General features: G+C 36.3%; 1 long non-coding RNA gene across 1 annotated transcript; it reads right to left on the reverse strand.

Annotated features, from left to right (window-relative positions):
- Nucleotides 1–14,169: 14,169 nt before the first annotated feature.
- LOC139128552 (uncharacterized) lies at nucleotides 14,170–16,098 on the reverse strand. Its single transcript, XR_011551334.1, has 2 exons — nucleotides 15,846–16,098; nucleotides 14,170–14,363 (listed from the first exon to the last, which is right to left on the reverse strand). It is a non-coding gene; the product is annotated as an uncharacterized lncRNA (long non-coding RNA).
- Between the last annotated feature and the right edge of the window lie 606 nt (nucleotides 16,099–16,704).

Below are 16,704 nucleotides of genomic sequence, written 5' to 3' on the forward strand. Positions count from 1 at the left end.
TAGGGCTTCATCATATCAAGTGCCTGTAAGTCAAACGGAGCATTATAGCTACACAGATTCACAAGCATTAAGAAGTTTGTGTAGGTTCTTGAGTGAGACTCGAGGTTGTTCTAGTTGTTCTTGACCAGGTGGATAATAAGCTTTTTCAAGTTCCTCCTCGCCGAAACCGTCTATTAAAAATCCCTGGCTGCCACCGCTGAGCGCCCATGCAATTCCAAAGTCAAAAGCTCGTGGAAAATCTACTGGCCCGACTGTCTCTGTATCAATTGTTGGATTAAGTATATTCTTGAGAACTTCAGGCGTAAGAGATTGATGAATTACCAAACATGGAAGTCTGTAGTCATTACAAATTTCTAAGAAAACTTTTTTGAACTTATCATGAATCTCTTCTAGTTCTTTTAAGGCAGCTATTTCATATTGTCTGGCTCGAGTCAGAATATTCCGCCTGCAATAATCAAAAGGCTTATCTTTGAATATGATAATGAAACTATGTAAATGGTCAAATGCTCTAGAAACAATCTTTTTTTCTTCCGACGAAACGGAAACGCCCCGGATTCTAGAAAAAGTTAGATGTTGAATTATGGAAGAGTCACAAATAAGCTGACATTGTAAACTAAGAGTATGTTCTATAAACTGGTTCTGAAAATCGGCAATCGAAACTTTCCCATTATAAAAGTCGGCAATGTTGCTAGAAAAACTAGTGTCAAATTCTGGTACGTGAGTCGCCGCCAAATTTACTGCATCGTAACTCTTACCACTTCCAGTTGGTCCATTTATGAATATGTATGACATTTTTTGTGCTATCTATATCATAGAAAAAATTTTTAAAATTATTTTTTGTAAAGATATATTACGATAAGACAATGGCAATCCTTTCTATTTCAGATGCAATAAAAATACTTGAAAGTGAAGAAAACAATATTCAAATCAGTGACGGCAAACTCATATTTGGTGAATATGTAGATCCTTTCATATATGTAGACAGTGAGCTAGAAGTGGTTTTCAACATCGGACCTAAATATGGATCCAAAGATCCAGCTACATGCGATGAAATGTGTGTCCGTTGGCAACCGAGTCTTCAAAAGTTTACCGATTTAATAGTATTCCGTACCTTAGGTGAAAGTTTCGATGCAAGCACTGCTAAAAGTTATGCTGCAAGCCTGGCCTACTCCACCGCAGATCTAACCAAGAATACTGCGGATTTTACAATCCATCTAAAGTGTATCAGAAGGAGGGAGCGACACACAGACAAAGTATTTTAAATTTCGGTTTAAAAGAGGGATTCACGATTTCGCTACATGTATTGATATAGTTCAAGAAATTGACTGTGCTTTTTAAAGCAGTGAGCCGATTGCCAGCCAGAGAAAATCTTGCTATTGTATTGCAGAGCCCGAATTTGTGAGTTCAACATTGTATTCTGAAGATGTGAAAAACGATAAAATACCGGCTGAGAAGATGACACCAGAAGACATTGGTATATACAAAGATGAACTGACATTCTTACGGCAAGATGCTAGCGGTAATGCAGATAAAATACAAGCTTTTGAAAATAAAATCGATGAATGGAACAATCTAAACCCCGAATATAGAGCTTTTGTTGATGAATTAAAGATGGCAAATATGCGTCTTGATGAGCTTTACAATGAAAGAGATAAAATTATGTCAGAGCAGACAGAACTTACACCCGAACTCAGAACAAGACTAGCTAAAATTAATAATCGAATTGAAGTACAACATGATATGATCAGTGGGGCACGTGAAAGACTGGCGTCGACTAGGTCTCTTCGTGATGTAATTTCCGATCCAGAATTGTCACTCAGGCTGAAGCTGACAGAGTTATTTAAACGAAATGGTATTACAATCGCTGCAATACTAACTGCCCTTGGAATGACAATATCAACAATTGCCCTTGCTGTGACAAAAGGAGGACGAGGGGAGCAGGAACTGGCGGGTCTTGAGCAGGTCCGCCCAAAATATACACAAAAGTGAAAGAAATTGTAAAGCAATATGGTGAATAGTTAAAAACATTGGCTGCAAAAACTGCTGCTGCAATACCAGGTTTAATCGGTTCACTTGTTAGTTTTCTATTAAAAACAGCAGGATCGGTGGTCGGATTTGTTGGAGAACAGCTATGGATATTTTTGACAGGTTTAACATTAGTCATAATAAATAAAATTATGTATTAATATATGACCCCTATGGAATCGACATGTTTGGTGAAAAGAATATTACAAAGTTTCTTTCTAAAAATAAAGATCTGTTTGGTTCCTCTGTCAATTTGGAATGCTGTAAACTCAGATGAGTAAATCGACATATCCTTCGAGCAAATCCAGGTGTCTGACTCAAAGATGATAATCTATATCATAACATATTAGCTTTCATGAAGGAACGTCAAAAGACTAACTTCTTTAAGCGACTAGAATTCATAAACGTCTTTCGGGCGGTTGATGATGAAATGGAAGTCCAACATTTACAAGAACATTGGGTTCTTCGATTGATTCGCGACACAGGTAATTGATTTATATTTCAGTCAGACGAAAATATTTATGTAAGGATGTGATTTATTTTCTTTTTAACTGTAATTTTTCTTCTTAGTCACTATATACATTACACGAAAATGGGGTACGACAGATCATTATTTCCGAATTTCAGCAACCGAATACTGCAGGGAACAAAGTCAGAAAGAACTCATCATGTGATTGCTCATAATCCAAGTGAGGCAGATCCAGGCCAGACACTTATCATACGATGTCCAAAGGTAGAAAGCGGAGTAGTACTAGTTCCAGATACTTTCGACCTGGTTTTTGATCTCGAAGTAACGGGACATGAAGATAATCGAGTAGTTCAAAATGTTGCAAAAAATATAATTGAGCGTATGGTTCTCACATTTGAGGGGCAGGCACTTTTCAATTTGAATAAATATAACCTTATTGAATGTTATCGCGATCTCTTCAAACATAAAAAGGAGAGAATGAACATGACACTGTACGGAATTCAGAATGAAAATTTAAGAATTTGAGAAGTGGCGTGGTCAATGCAGATCACGCCGCCGTGGACGATCGTTTACTTTTTGACACATATAAAACAAAATATGCTATTCGTCTGTCTCATCCCCTCATAACAGGCCATGGGGTTGCATATCCATCAGCATTAGGGAGTCATATCGAATGGGAAATTACGCTTGCACCCGCCTCCCAATTACTTGTCAGTAATAATGTTGTTACACCCAATTATAAATTAAAAAACATTCAAATGGAATACGAAACAATATCTGATTCCGACCTCGCGAGAGATACTGCTGGTTATTACAACAGTGGAAAAAGTTACCTTTACGAGCATTTACATTATTTTAGAACAATCCCATTCAAAGAATCAACCACGGTTATCAATGAAAATATAAATGTACCACGACGTACCATTAGAGGTATCGCGATACTCTTCACTAAATATCAGAATCAGTCAGAACTTAATAGTGAACTTTTCTTTAATCCATCCATTGAATCCGTGTCTGTAGCAATTGAGGGCATTGCAAATAAAATATATGCTCAGAAGATGTTACCAAGACAATTTTGGAAAGAAACGCGACGGTATTTTGCGGAAGATGAAGATTGGTGTGAAATTGATATAGATGAAGTCGATTATTTGAAGAATAAATTTTGTCTGTTTATAGATCTGCGTAGTTTTAAAGATATTGAATTTCATGGAAATGGTTTAAAAGTAATGAACACAAAGGATGGTATACAGCTTGAAATCCTGAAAAAAGATACTTCAGTTAAGGGTGTCGACTCTCGCGATGATAATAGAATCGAAGCTCGCGATGATAATATATTTGCCCATGTTTATGTTATTAGTGATGCTCAGGTCGACGTTGCGAATAGTAGATTAAAGTCTTTACAATTTTAGTTAACTCCTGAGTTCAGAAAATTTTCATGAAAACTGTAGAATGACAGACCTGTATCATGACATCACAGGCTGCTAAGCAACACTCAAATCCTATCGGAAAGTCCCACCGGAAAGTCCCTGCCTGGAAAGGTATTGCGCAACAGTGTTCAAGATTGGAACCCTTCGGTTACAGTTACTGTAGGGTAGGGACTAAATAGGTGAAAATCTAACATAAGTGTTGCTCCCATTCCGGTAGGGTATGAAAAAAATGAGAAACATTGTGAATAGGGACACAACACAGCCAGAAGATATTGATACTTACATTCAGAAGAAGAGAATCAGCACTGGAAACCTTACGGAACGATACAGAGCTGCAGCACAGTCAGAATCTATCGAACAAATGACTGCATAGGAAACTCAGCTGTTGTAGGGAATTCCCGTGCTGAGTGCTGACCTAAATATATATGTCAGTGAGTCATCTGTAAACGGGAGTGACGTCAGTGTTTATTTATACATCTGTACTCACACCAGCTGTCACGTATGTGAGTTCATATACAGGTCAGGGTCACACTTCAGTTACAGGTGAGAGGGGGTTTTTTCCCTCTGTAGCTAAAATGGGGGTCTTGTAAATATTATTTGTGTCACAGAAAGGAAATTACATACTCGAGTACGTTAAGGCGAGGCTCGAGAAATTTCTTATGAATATGCAAATTTGCACTAATAAATATTCATGTTTCCCTGAGCGCGCGCTCAGCTTGATTCAACCGGGTTGCGAACGTGTATGGTGTGCGAGTACTCGCGAGTGTAGCCTTCGAGGCTTCAGCTCATGTGGGCAAAAGACCCAAACGGGAGATTTGGAACGGCTATTTATGTCAGCCAACTTCACCGTTTCGGTCTTTGGCATATCAAGAGCATATCGAAATGAACGCAGTTTGACGAAGGATATTGTGGCTACGCCATCATGGTTGCCGCCCGGGGTTGCCGCCATCAGCACATGTTGATCCCTGATGTGGCCCACCACTTGTTTTCGCCATCATTCATCAAGGACAGACAGGAGTGTTTTGCAACTACTGGTTGTCACTACTCACGATATGTACAAAAAAACGTCAGAAACAAAAGCGAGGTTGAGTATTTTATCGATCTCCAGAACTGCTCTCGCACCGACGCGATCGCTGAATGCGTACGGTGCTGAAATGGACGCGACCGCCTCGTTACTAGGATACAGTCAGCTGTCTCTACCCATAAAGCATTGTATGTGGTCCCTGGATGGGCTTCCCCAGGGGCCTGCATAGGGATTCCCCGGGCCGGCTAGAGTCCCAAATTACGACAAGTAAAATGCAAAAATCCAGCCGCTAAACTTGTTATTTTTTTTAAATCGCTGATTTGAATATTATATTGACATGTTTGTCATTATCATGCTGGCAATTCTTTATCCCAGAAAGCAAGTGCAGGCACAGTTTGACCCCAATTACGCTCGTACTGGAGGTCGTCCGTCAAGGGTCAGCTGATATTTTGTGGCGAGTCATTAATACGGGGGCGAAATTTCTTACAGTATAGGTCGCACTAGTGATGGAAAGTGAGGTCAACGCGGACAGTGTGGTTATTTACAGGATATGGGGGAGTCTACCGGCTGGATTCTGTGCTCGAACAGACCATACCATTTTCGAACCAAAAATACCGTTATTTAGTGAAATAAATTATTATTTCCGGGATTTTATCAACATAATACTATTTTGCGGAGTCGTTTTTTATAAAATACATATACAAAGTTTGACTAATACGGAAGGATGTGCCGATTTAGCCAGTAAAACCGAAACGCACTCGTCGATAGAGGGCGCCCTTGCGGGAGCCGTGCCTTAACATACTCGAGTATACTATTTACAGGCAGTACTGTACAACATGGAATGTAAAATATACAATAAAAAAAGTGGCAATTTTTTTCAACTTTTCACAAAGTTTATTTTCCATCATTACTATCAGGATTAGGATTTTCCCAATCTATAAATAAGCTATTACTTGATTACACCTTGATTCAGCATGACTAATATTTTGCATTTGCCACGCAACCAGCCATGCCCGTCCCTGGGATCGTGAACAATGCCTTTAACGAAGCTTTTGAACGCTTTTGGTGAATTGTGTAAGAATGTCCTCTCTGTGGGGTATAATGTGTGAACCGTTGTCTAGCTCGCTTGACTCTGATGATTATGTTGACTTGTTTTTTCTCAGCTGCCGGTGGCTTATCTAGCTCGAAAGTTAGATCAATCTAGTCTCTCTGATTCGATCATGCTTGTGGGAATGGTATCTTCAAGCATTGACCCTTAAACGTCCGTTTGTAGGGTCTTTGCTTCAAAGACGTCAGGGTGTAACATTGGTTAAATGTCATCCATGATAAGAAACTAATGATAGATTCACTCACAAGGCATTTTAAACATTGAGGTGTCAATGGGAATATAAGCCTTTTTAGTCATTTTCTGAGGTTTGTCAACCTTGCTTATTGCTTGGTGTAGAGAGTGTTTGTTCGCCTTCTGTTTACTATTTAGTTGCGTAATTTGAATGCGTTCTGTGACATTTGGCTTTTCTGGTTTTAGTTCCAGAATTATTTGCTATTGAACTTTAGTACCCTGTCGAAAATGTAATCCTCATTGGGAGTATTAGTGTTCTGCATTGTAAATATTTTCGAAAAATTTGTTATGATCTCTTGTAATCTGGTAAGGAAGGTAAAGTGTTGTCGATCCATCTTATCTTAGTATGGAGAAGCTATATTGTGGATTAATGGTGATTGGTTTTGAGCGATAAAAGATTCTCTCGTGTTCCCGTGTGGTATTAAAACTAACACTATTAATAGTAAGCTCTGATTTGCCCAGACGGTCACGTGACTGTGCATATATTTATTATATACTGTAAAGTTGGCCATTCCTATCTCCCAAGTGGGTTTCTTTCAAATTGTTTTTATTTGTATCACAAGTTTCAATATACTGATATAATATAGCGATAAACAACCCCTATAAGTTGGGTACACCACTCGAGCTTGGTTTTGACCATTTCACTCCTTATACACACAACTGAAGTTCGTGCGTATATGTTGTTTACCGGTCGAAACCGTGTGGTATCCTTTCAAAGTGGTGCTTTATTGCTTATACATCTCTCGCGATACAATTAAACAAATGGATTGATTGTTGCTGCTGTCATATCAACTTAGCATGACGACTATGACAACCAATTTAGTGTTTGTGGGTTTGGAATATATAATTATTGACATATTATAGCTGTTAACTTTCTTTCCCTAATTTGAGTTATTGAAATGAATAAAACGTCTTTTATTAACCACCATTTTAACTTTTTAGTGCATTTAGTGCCTATAGAGTATTTTTCTATGTCCCTTTTAACGAGTAAATGTCAGTAAAGTAACACAACCTTTGAGTTTAGGCTTTGTCACTGCATAATTTTTGAGTTTACCCCATCAAGCCATATCTTGTTGGAAAAACAACTGCCTTAGTGTTTCAGAGATATGATATTTATGTGGCTTCCTTATTCGCTGCGTTTGGTAGGAGAGGAAACATTACCCATACCCCTATCCCTTAAATGTATATTATAGAGGGATGTACGGCATACCATATATTAGGAAAACAATCGACGCACCCCATAAGTCTCAGGAATATACACTCTTTTAATGTTTTTTACTTCTTTATTGCATTAAGTTCTTTCAAATAATATATAAATACCTTGTAAAAATTGTTTGGAGGAACAGGAACTTAATTATTGGGTTTGAAATTAAGCAAATTTTACAATTTACATTTCATGGCCGATATAAAATCTAATCGATGTTTGAATATTGATTTATCCCCATTAAGTTGTATACCAATGGTAAGGGAATTATCTGGGCTTTCTAAGAATGTATTGTTTATGGTACTTTGTTGTTTTTGTTTCCGACTAGCGGTAAATATGTTACCCCTAACCCATTCCTATTTTACTACTGAGGGCGTGACAGCCCTTCACAAACAAGTCGTTACACTCTCACACACCATCACTTAAATGTAAAATACGCAGATTATGACAGCTGAGAATACTAGCTAACAGAAAATCATAGTGGGTAAAATGCCTTAGAGGGGATGATTTCGATACCTGGCCAACGGACTAACTGTTTTGTGCATATTGTTCAAAAAATCACTTAAAATTGACACAAACTGAAAGGCTTAAGCTTTGTAACTTTCAAATATGCAATTTTTCCAATAAAACTATACATGTTTGGAAAGGCCTATTTCAGAGCTTTCAAACAGTATAACATTTATATGGTTTCATAATTCATGGTTTAAGGCAGAACGGGAAACATTACCCTATCCCTTATATTATAATTTTGTTTAAAAAAATCACTTACAATTGACACAAACTGAAAGGCATAAGCTTTGTAACTTTAAAATATGGACTTTTTCCAATGAAACTATACATGTTTGGAAAGGCCTATTTCAGAGCTTTCAAACAGTATAACGATTTATATGGTTTCATAATTCATGGTTTGAGGCAGAAAGGGAAACACAACCCTACCCATATCGTGTAATTTCGTTCTTAAAAATCACTTAAAATTGACACAAACTGAAAGGCATAAGCTTTGTAACTTTAAAATATTGACTTTTCCCAATAAAACTATACATGTTTGGAAAGGCCTATTTCAGAGCTTTCAAACAGTATACGATTTATACGGTTTCATAATTCATGGTTTGAGGCAGAAATGGCAACATTACCCCTACCCCATATGTTGTAATTTCGTTCTTAAAAAATCACTTAAAATCGACACAAACCGAAAGGTTTAAGCTTTGTAACTTTTAAATATGCAACTTTTCCCCATAAATCTATATATTTTTAGAAAGGTCTGATGCAGCACTTTCAAAAAATGTAACATTTTTATGGTTTCATCATTCATGGTTCGAAACAGAAAGGGAAACATTACCCCTACCCCTTATGTTACACACGGATATATGGCATACCGCGTAATAAGAAAACAAGCTCATGCACCCACTAAATCTCAAGACACACACTTTTAATGTTGTTTTTCTTGTTTATTGCACTGGAGTCTTCCAATATATATATATAAATTCCTAATGAAAATTGTTTGGAGGAACGGGAACTTAATTATTGGGTGTGAAATTTAGCAAATTTTACGATTTACGGTCAATGGCCGATATAAAGTCTATTCGACGTTCGAATATTAATTTATCCCTATTAAGTTATATATCAATGAAAAGGCAATGATCTTGGCTTTCAAAAAATGTAACGTTTATAGTATTTTATTGTTTCTGTTCCTTCGAGCTGTAAATACGTGACCTCTACCCCATTATTGAAATCCAAGATGGCGGCCAAGATGACGGCAAAGATGGCGCCAAATGAACCCCATGGGACACTATTTGATTTTGGAAACATCAAAATTCATTAAATATAGACCCTAAGGATTACAAAAATGTAGGTTAAAAAAATACATCCATGGGGTGCATGGGAACCCTACCTTCCGACTAGACCATATCTTGCATGGACATTTTGACATATTGATACGTGCAATGGTGCAGTCTGTTTGATTTAAAGGTACTTGCTATACCCAAGATATCATGCTCCTAAGACCAGGCAGGAATGCCTCACATACAGTATACGATGAACCGCTTCTCCTGCATACAATAGCAGTACTGTACGTTAAAATACACAATCGGCTGACAGAAAACACATCATACAACTAAAGTTGTTGATGAAAGTAATGATGATTCGTTAAATGTTTGATGGAACATGAGACTCCGTATCTTTTGGGATAACAAAGCTGACTTGATATCATTTAATCTCATTTCGAGAGAACAGTAGCGAGTTTGGAGAGTTTATGAACACAGAAATAACTTTCACTCAATTCATTTTCATAGTAATTAATTGAGTTGCGCGTATATGAAGTTTTATGCTTCCACGTTCTTATAACAAGGGAACTAGAGAGATAATGATTCTTCTTTGGATAATACAAAAAGAAGATCAGTTAGTTTTGAACGATAGCGTGTACACATCTTCGCTTTGATTCAAACAAATGGATAGTATAGATTGTTTTATGTTTTTCCGCCGAAATGAAGGTATTCGCTGCTCAAGACTATGGGATTCTGAAGTTTGACGCCAAACTGTGTACACAGTTTTGAACAGACGACAAATTTCACGGTAAAAACTATTGGAATCTTATTAGAGTAGTGCTGTGAGATAGTATAACTTGTATTGAGTGATACTTTATGTCCCTCAGATATGTAATTTAGACAGGACCGATGTTTCACGATGTATTTTCGCCATGAACAGAACGGAAAACAGTTCCCACTTTACGAAAAGTTGAGGTGAAATGAGTTTTTTTCTTAAAAATCATGGAATCAATTTTTTTTCTTTTCAAACTTTCAAAGAAAGTGCTTGAAAATCCTATTACAAATTAATGTGGTTTCATTTTTGTATTTTTCTATGAAAAAAAGAGAGTCCATCTTGATAGAAATATGGCTATGTAACATTTTCTGATGAAAAATGTGACCCGAGAAATTACTGCACATGAAATTCATTTTTTTAAAGCAAAAGTCCACAAAACACATACGTGATTAGCAGTACTTGCCTTATATGATAAAAAATTTCAATTTCAGAGTAAGGTGATTCAGTTTGTCAACCATTGTCGAAAAATTGCAACATCTATACTCTGTTCAAAATCTCAACCACAGTTGACAACACTTCAAAATCAACTAATCTGATTAAACACTACTTATTGTACTCAGTTCCAAATCTGAACAATTGTTGACGATACTTCAAATGGTGAACTCGTCTATTCTAATGCTAATGGCTATACTCAGTTATGTCTGTTCAGACATTTCCTTAATTGAATCACCATCACCAGAGGACAACATGTGTAAATATAGAATGTGTGCACAGATGAAGGTGATAGTGAAATTCTTTGTGGAAAAAATGAAAGTTACAGGCATAAATTACTTTCAATTACAATTCATAACCATTATTACATATATATAAGGAATTTAACATTTCAATGAGTACATGTAGTAGAAATATACATTACAAAAATATTCTCATATACATTTTACATTATGTTTAGAGAGAATCTGATTTGAAAGAAAAGTCAATGTTTGTGTTACATCAGGTACAAATATATTCAAACAAAATATATCTCAAAATTACAGTTATAATTTGCCATACTTAGATTGAATGCTTTTCTACACTGAGCCATTAGGCTGCATTGACAAACAGCTCTGGAGGGGGGATTCCAAATAAGTTCTCAGATTTTTTCAACTACCCCGTAACAAATTTTAAATAAAAATTACAAAGTGTTCAAAGCCTCCTCCCCTCCCTTCTGACTTGCTATAATTTTTAGTCACTCCCAAAGGAAGGCAAAATGTGGCCAATATAATGCTTTGTCTGAAAATATCAAATCATAATGAAGGCGAGGCTATTGGGCAAATTATTACAATTTGTTCCCATAAAAACAAGCTATATCTTTACATTTATATGTGTGTGATAATTCATTTAAATGTACTTTGCTTGAATTGGCAGGCAAAAAGTGCATATGTGTACAAGAAATGTTGATCCCTATACATTGGAGTCTATGACAAAACTGTGAATACTTTTTTCCTAATTTAAAACTGCAATATTGGTGCATTTATGGACCTGAATAATTGACATAATTATACTTGATTAGAAGATGGTAGTTACAATGTATATGTGCTTGTGAGTACATGAAATTTCATGTACTCATAAGTACATATAACTATGTCACGCCGCAAATGGAAATGGCTGGAAATGAAAGTGCCAGAAGGTATTTTGAAAGGAATTTGATATTCAATAAATTTTCAAGTCTCCCACCCTTTGCAATGTCAATTTTTTATGATCCCCCTGGCATGTTTTAAATTTTTTCAGGTCTTCCCTGAAATCTCCTGCCCTTCACCTCCAGAGGTGTTTGTGAATGCAGCCTTAAGTTTAAATTTCAACCCTTCCACCTTACAATTAACAAATCATTATTTTTGCAACGTTACAACAATTTAGCAATATCTGGTAGTAATGCTTTCAACAAATTCTCAACAGATAATACATTGTATATACATGCTACTGCAATGTAATTGACTGGTACAAAGCAGTTGATATACCATATACATAGTTCTTACAAATGAATGCAAATTTTTAGTGTCCTTGAATTATCATTGTAAGTTGATGGTCCTGATACATGATGATGAACCATACACTGGGTGGCCACAAAGTTAAGTGTAGCACTGGAGACCTACTATACTATTTTCAAATTGAAAGACAGAGTTTTACATCATACTACAAGTGACCTTGCAGCCAGCCTATATAGCCCTACACAGAAGTGTCAGAGAAAAATGAAAACCTAATCATGTAAGAACACATCTGATACAGAATAAAATGTAATCATGTTGATTGATATGAAGGGGCTTAATCATTACATACAGATACATGTATATGTAGCATCACACTTAAATAAAAAATACTATGGTAACTTATGAATGTGGATTGTAAAAAAATAATAATAATTTTGGAAGGAAATTTGATGAACAAGTCTTTGAACACATACACCCCTCTTGTTAAACTGATAAAAACTTCAAAGGGTTTTAAAAGATGAGGAAAATGTACAGTTGTGAATGGCAACAAACTGCACTGCAGAGTGCCCTGTGTGGAGTCTCCATAAACAATTAAATTTTCATTCTGTTTATTAGTCCCTACATGTATGGAAATAAATGTTGTGTGCTAAAAAAAATTATGTGACTTTGTAGCTGCCACAGAAACCTATATAGTCACTGAGGTGAAAAAGAATGTGATTGTTAGAGTTGCATTGTTGTCCAAATTGTTGCTTCAGTACTACTAATGTTGAATTCAGGTCAGCACAGATAGATATTTTTGACCTCTAACTGTATTGAGAAAGTGTTAGATTAAGTTATTCTTCAAGCATTTAATACTTAAATTGCTGTCTACAAGAGAGAACACATTGTCTCCAATCTACTGTCACAATATCCTTGCCATGTTACAACAATTAAAAACATCCAACTACACTTGGCTCCTTCAGTTCTAGCCTGAGAAAAAGAATAGCCATCTAACGAAGCAAATACCGCAAATGATCTGTTGAAATATTGTGACTGCTTAAGGATTGATGTAAAAAAGTGTTATGTTAACCCTTTTCCTGCCAGACAGTGTCACTTCCCCATCAGCCAAGTCAGTAAAAGGCGGTTTTGAGCCAAAACATGATGTATTTTCACCCACTTGGCTTGGTATGTTAAAGCATCTTTGGTAAAAAAAAATCAAGTTTATAGAATTTATGTTTTCAACAGCCTTCAAATGTACATGTACAGTAATATGTTAAAATACATCATATGGAATATGTTGTGTTTCATTATTTTAACCATCTTGACCTGGTGGTGAAATATGGACTTGGCAGGAAAAGGGTTAATGTAATATCAATTTTCAGAATTGAATAATTTTGCAAAATGTTGAAGATTCAAAGCAATGGCCTTTTCTATTTAAATTTTATTTTTTTTATAAAAGTATATCAATGCTCTCTTTTGACAGTAAGCATACATGTATCAAAGTAAACATGATTTCATCTTTTGTTTTGGTTTACAGAGTTGAAATAAAAAATAATTCAATCATATATGAGTGTACATATGAGTGTACATACATGTACATATACATGTATGGGTCCTATCTCAGCCACCAGCAATTAATCCGATTGTGAACAAAATATTGCACATTAGTACTCTGCCATAGAACAGTGTATAGAATTGAATGCAATCAGTTTCTAAATGTGTAACAACAGATCTTGACAAGCTAAAACCCACAAAAACTAGACTGAATTGAAAAGTCTGAAACTGTACATAATTAGTATTGCCAAACAAATTCCTGTATAACTGCTACATTCTTTTATAATGATGCAAAATACACATCACATAAAAAAGCTACATGTATTTAACTACATGTATACAAGTATGAGCTAAAGACACCCCTTAGAGTCCTTGTTTCAATATTCAAAGCAACTGAACCAGTATTTTGTCAGGGGAATTTCTCGAATCTTTGACCATGACTTCAATCTTACATGTATCAAAAGATGTCAATTTGAATTTTGTTCGCTACATGTATCCATTCTAAAACCAAATTGGAGGAAGGAAAAGGAAAACTCTGTGACAATGTTCTTAAATCAACGAAGTTGAAAGCTTCAAACATTTTTGAGTATTTGTAGAATCTACCTAAACTATAGTCCCTTGATTTTCTTTGACATATGATGTAGCTTTTCCATCAAGGGTTTGACTACTTACTCCTCAATATGGTCTTGAAGTCTTGGCAAGTATTCTGGGTCCCATCCGTTTTGTTTCCGTCATCAATCTCCTCTATCAACTCTACACACAATGAAATACTGTTCATGTGCCCATGTAATTCTTCAGCCTCTATTGTGTTGTTGGTGTCCTTCTCATGGCAATGATCTACAATCAAAGATAATAAAACACACAAATTAGTTGAGCCATACAAACCAAACAGCATACAAAATAGTATTGGCATGCAATTGAAAGAAAAAAAAAAAATATTTAAATTCACTATGTACCATGTGTATAATTACTCTCATTTTCAGTACTGTACACCAGAACATTGTCAGCTCAATTCTGGCTGTCTTCACATTCATGACCATTTCATAGATTTATATCATGACCCCTATGTGACTATGCTTCTATTTTTTGTTTTTGGTGAGGGGTCCAAGGGAAAGTAGATCCAGCAGTTTATTGAAGGTGTAATGAGTTGTCTGTCTCAAAACAAGAGACACTGGCATTTCAGTACAGTATTATAGCTGGCTGTCACATGTACCTGTACAGTGTAGTTTTCACTTACTCTTTCATTTAATACTCAAGAATTGCCTTTGCAATTAAAAAACCAGAGTATGAAAGACCTACTTATTGCAAATGTTCAGCATCAAATGTATGTTTGACTGGTACACAACTGTACATGTACTATTTATGTCTCTTTATATTTGTCAGTTCACATTTAGTTCATTTCTCCCTTATCATTTAAATATAATTAATGGAAAGCTCTATTGTTAGTGTTAAATTAATTTACAAAATATAAAATTTGTATATTGTGAAAGATAATGTGGTACTTTTGTGAAAATACAGGCAATTATTCAGAATGCAATTAGTTCCACAAACTTGGTAAGGAACATGTAAGAGTAGTGTTACTTATCAAATGCTTCATTGCACCATGATAGGATTTGTTTAAATGGCCAAGTTCTTGTCAGTTTTCTCAGGAAATTGCAAACTGTACACTACTTTTACATTGACAGTTTGCATCAACATGGCCTAATTAAATTTGAGGTTTAAAAGATACAAATTTTTGTGCATGTCTCTGAAAAAACCACTGAACTTAGTAAACTTATATGTACTTTATAGGTTCTCCTAACACAAGGCTAGACGACCTTCAATGCCGGCTAAATTCTGGTGCCACAATGAATGACTCTGACTCTGTGAGCTGGAAAATTTCAGTGAAATCCTAATATATTTTATATTTCAATACAAGATATTGGCAATGGGAGAAGTGGGCCTGAGGAACACACATGCATGTACTGTAGAAGCAGAGGTGCAATGTTAAAAGAAAATGTACCTTGGTAATTTGGAATATTATACCATGTATGTCTGTATAATTACACCATGGAGTATAAAAAGACCTGGACGGCGATGCTGAATGTGATGGAAATGAAAATGTTTACAGTTGAATGTCTGTTGATCAAATGGACATGCCTAAAATTTACAAAGTGTCCCTTGGCATAATACATATTTCAAAGTAACAACCCCCCCCCCCTCGCCCAAGGACTCCTCCCTTGCTATTTGAAGATTGAGCTTTACTGGTCAATGTTTGTTTGATTTGAACCACGGAACTATAAAAAGGGTGTTTGGATAAAGATTACAAACTTGACATACCTTTGTATAGGCATGGAAGGCACTACATTCCTGGCCGGCCGCAACAGGGTGCCCGCAACAGTGAACCGAAGTGGTCAAATTCCTGAGATGAACAAGTGTGTCGGTTATACATACACGCTGTTTAAAGTCACGATTCGACTGTGGTCAAAAATACATGTTGTGTAAGGTGCTTGAGTCTAAAGCCGGCTGTTTTTTCTGCAACTGCACGCCATTATCCATGACATGGATAAGCAGGTCTGAGCGACGATCCACTGCATTGTTACATCACGCACAGTTCACTGCATAAGCTGTCGCCTTGAAGACTGGTCGAATAAATGTTGAATGGTGCACAGGCGTGATGTTTTCTGGGTAGTTTCTATAAGTGTAGTTTATGCTACGTTCTGATGTTCTCTTCCGTAGCCTAATCATCAAGGTAAGAAACAGAATTATCCGGCCTGCCAAGAAAACTGCACGTTCTAGTCGAAAAATAAACACAAATCCTACATTGAGTTACCTAGTTAGATGCGGAAGGATCTCGGCTGTCCAAAAACACACTCATGTCACGATAAAATGAAAACTTTCGAAGAAATATGCCGTGTTTTGACAACATCGGCGTTTCTGATGGCCACCGTTGTAATAACGCAACTCATTATCATAATGGACGGTGTGTCTGCACATAGAAAGCGTTGAATCTCAGTCTGATGCCGTTGATGGCGTTGCTCACGGACCAATCAGCGATGCGGACGGCGTACAATTATGATAATGAGTTGCGTTATTACAACGGTGGACGCCAGAAATGCCTAGTTTGTCAAAACACGGCAGATTTCTCCTAAAGTTGTCATTTTATCGTAACATGAGAGTGTTTTTTGGACAGCCGAGA

The sequence above is a fragment of the Ptychodera flava genome, unplaced genomic scaffold, assembly GCF_041260155.1.
Source record: "Ptychodera flava strain L36383 unplaced genomic scaffold, AS_Pfla_20210202 Scaffold_59__1_contigs__length_806204_pilon, whole genome shotgun sequence".
In the NCBI taxonomy this organism is placed as follows: domain Eukaryota; kingdom Metazoa; phylum Hemichordata; class Enteropneusta; family Ptychoderidae; genus Ptychodera; species Ptychodera flava.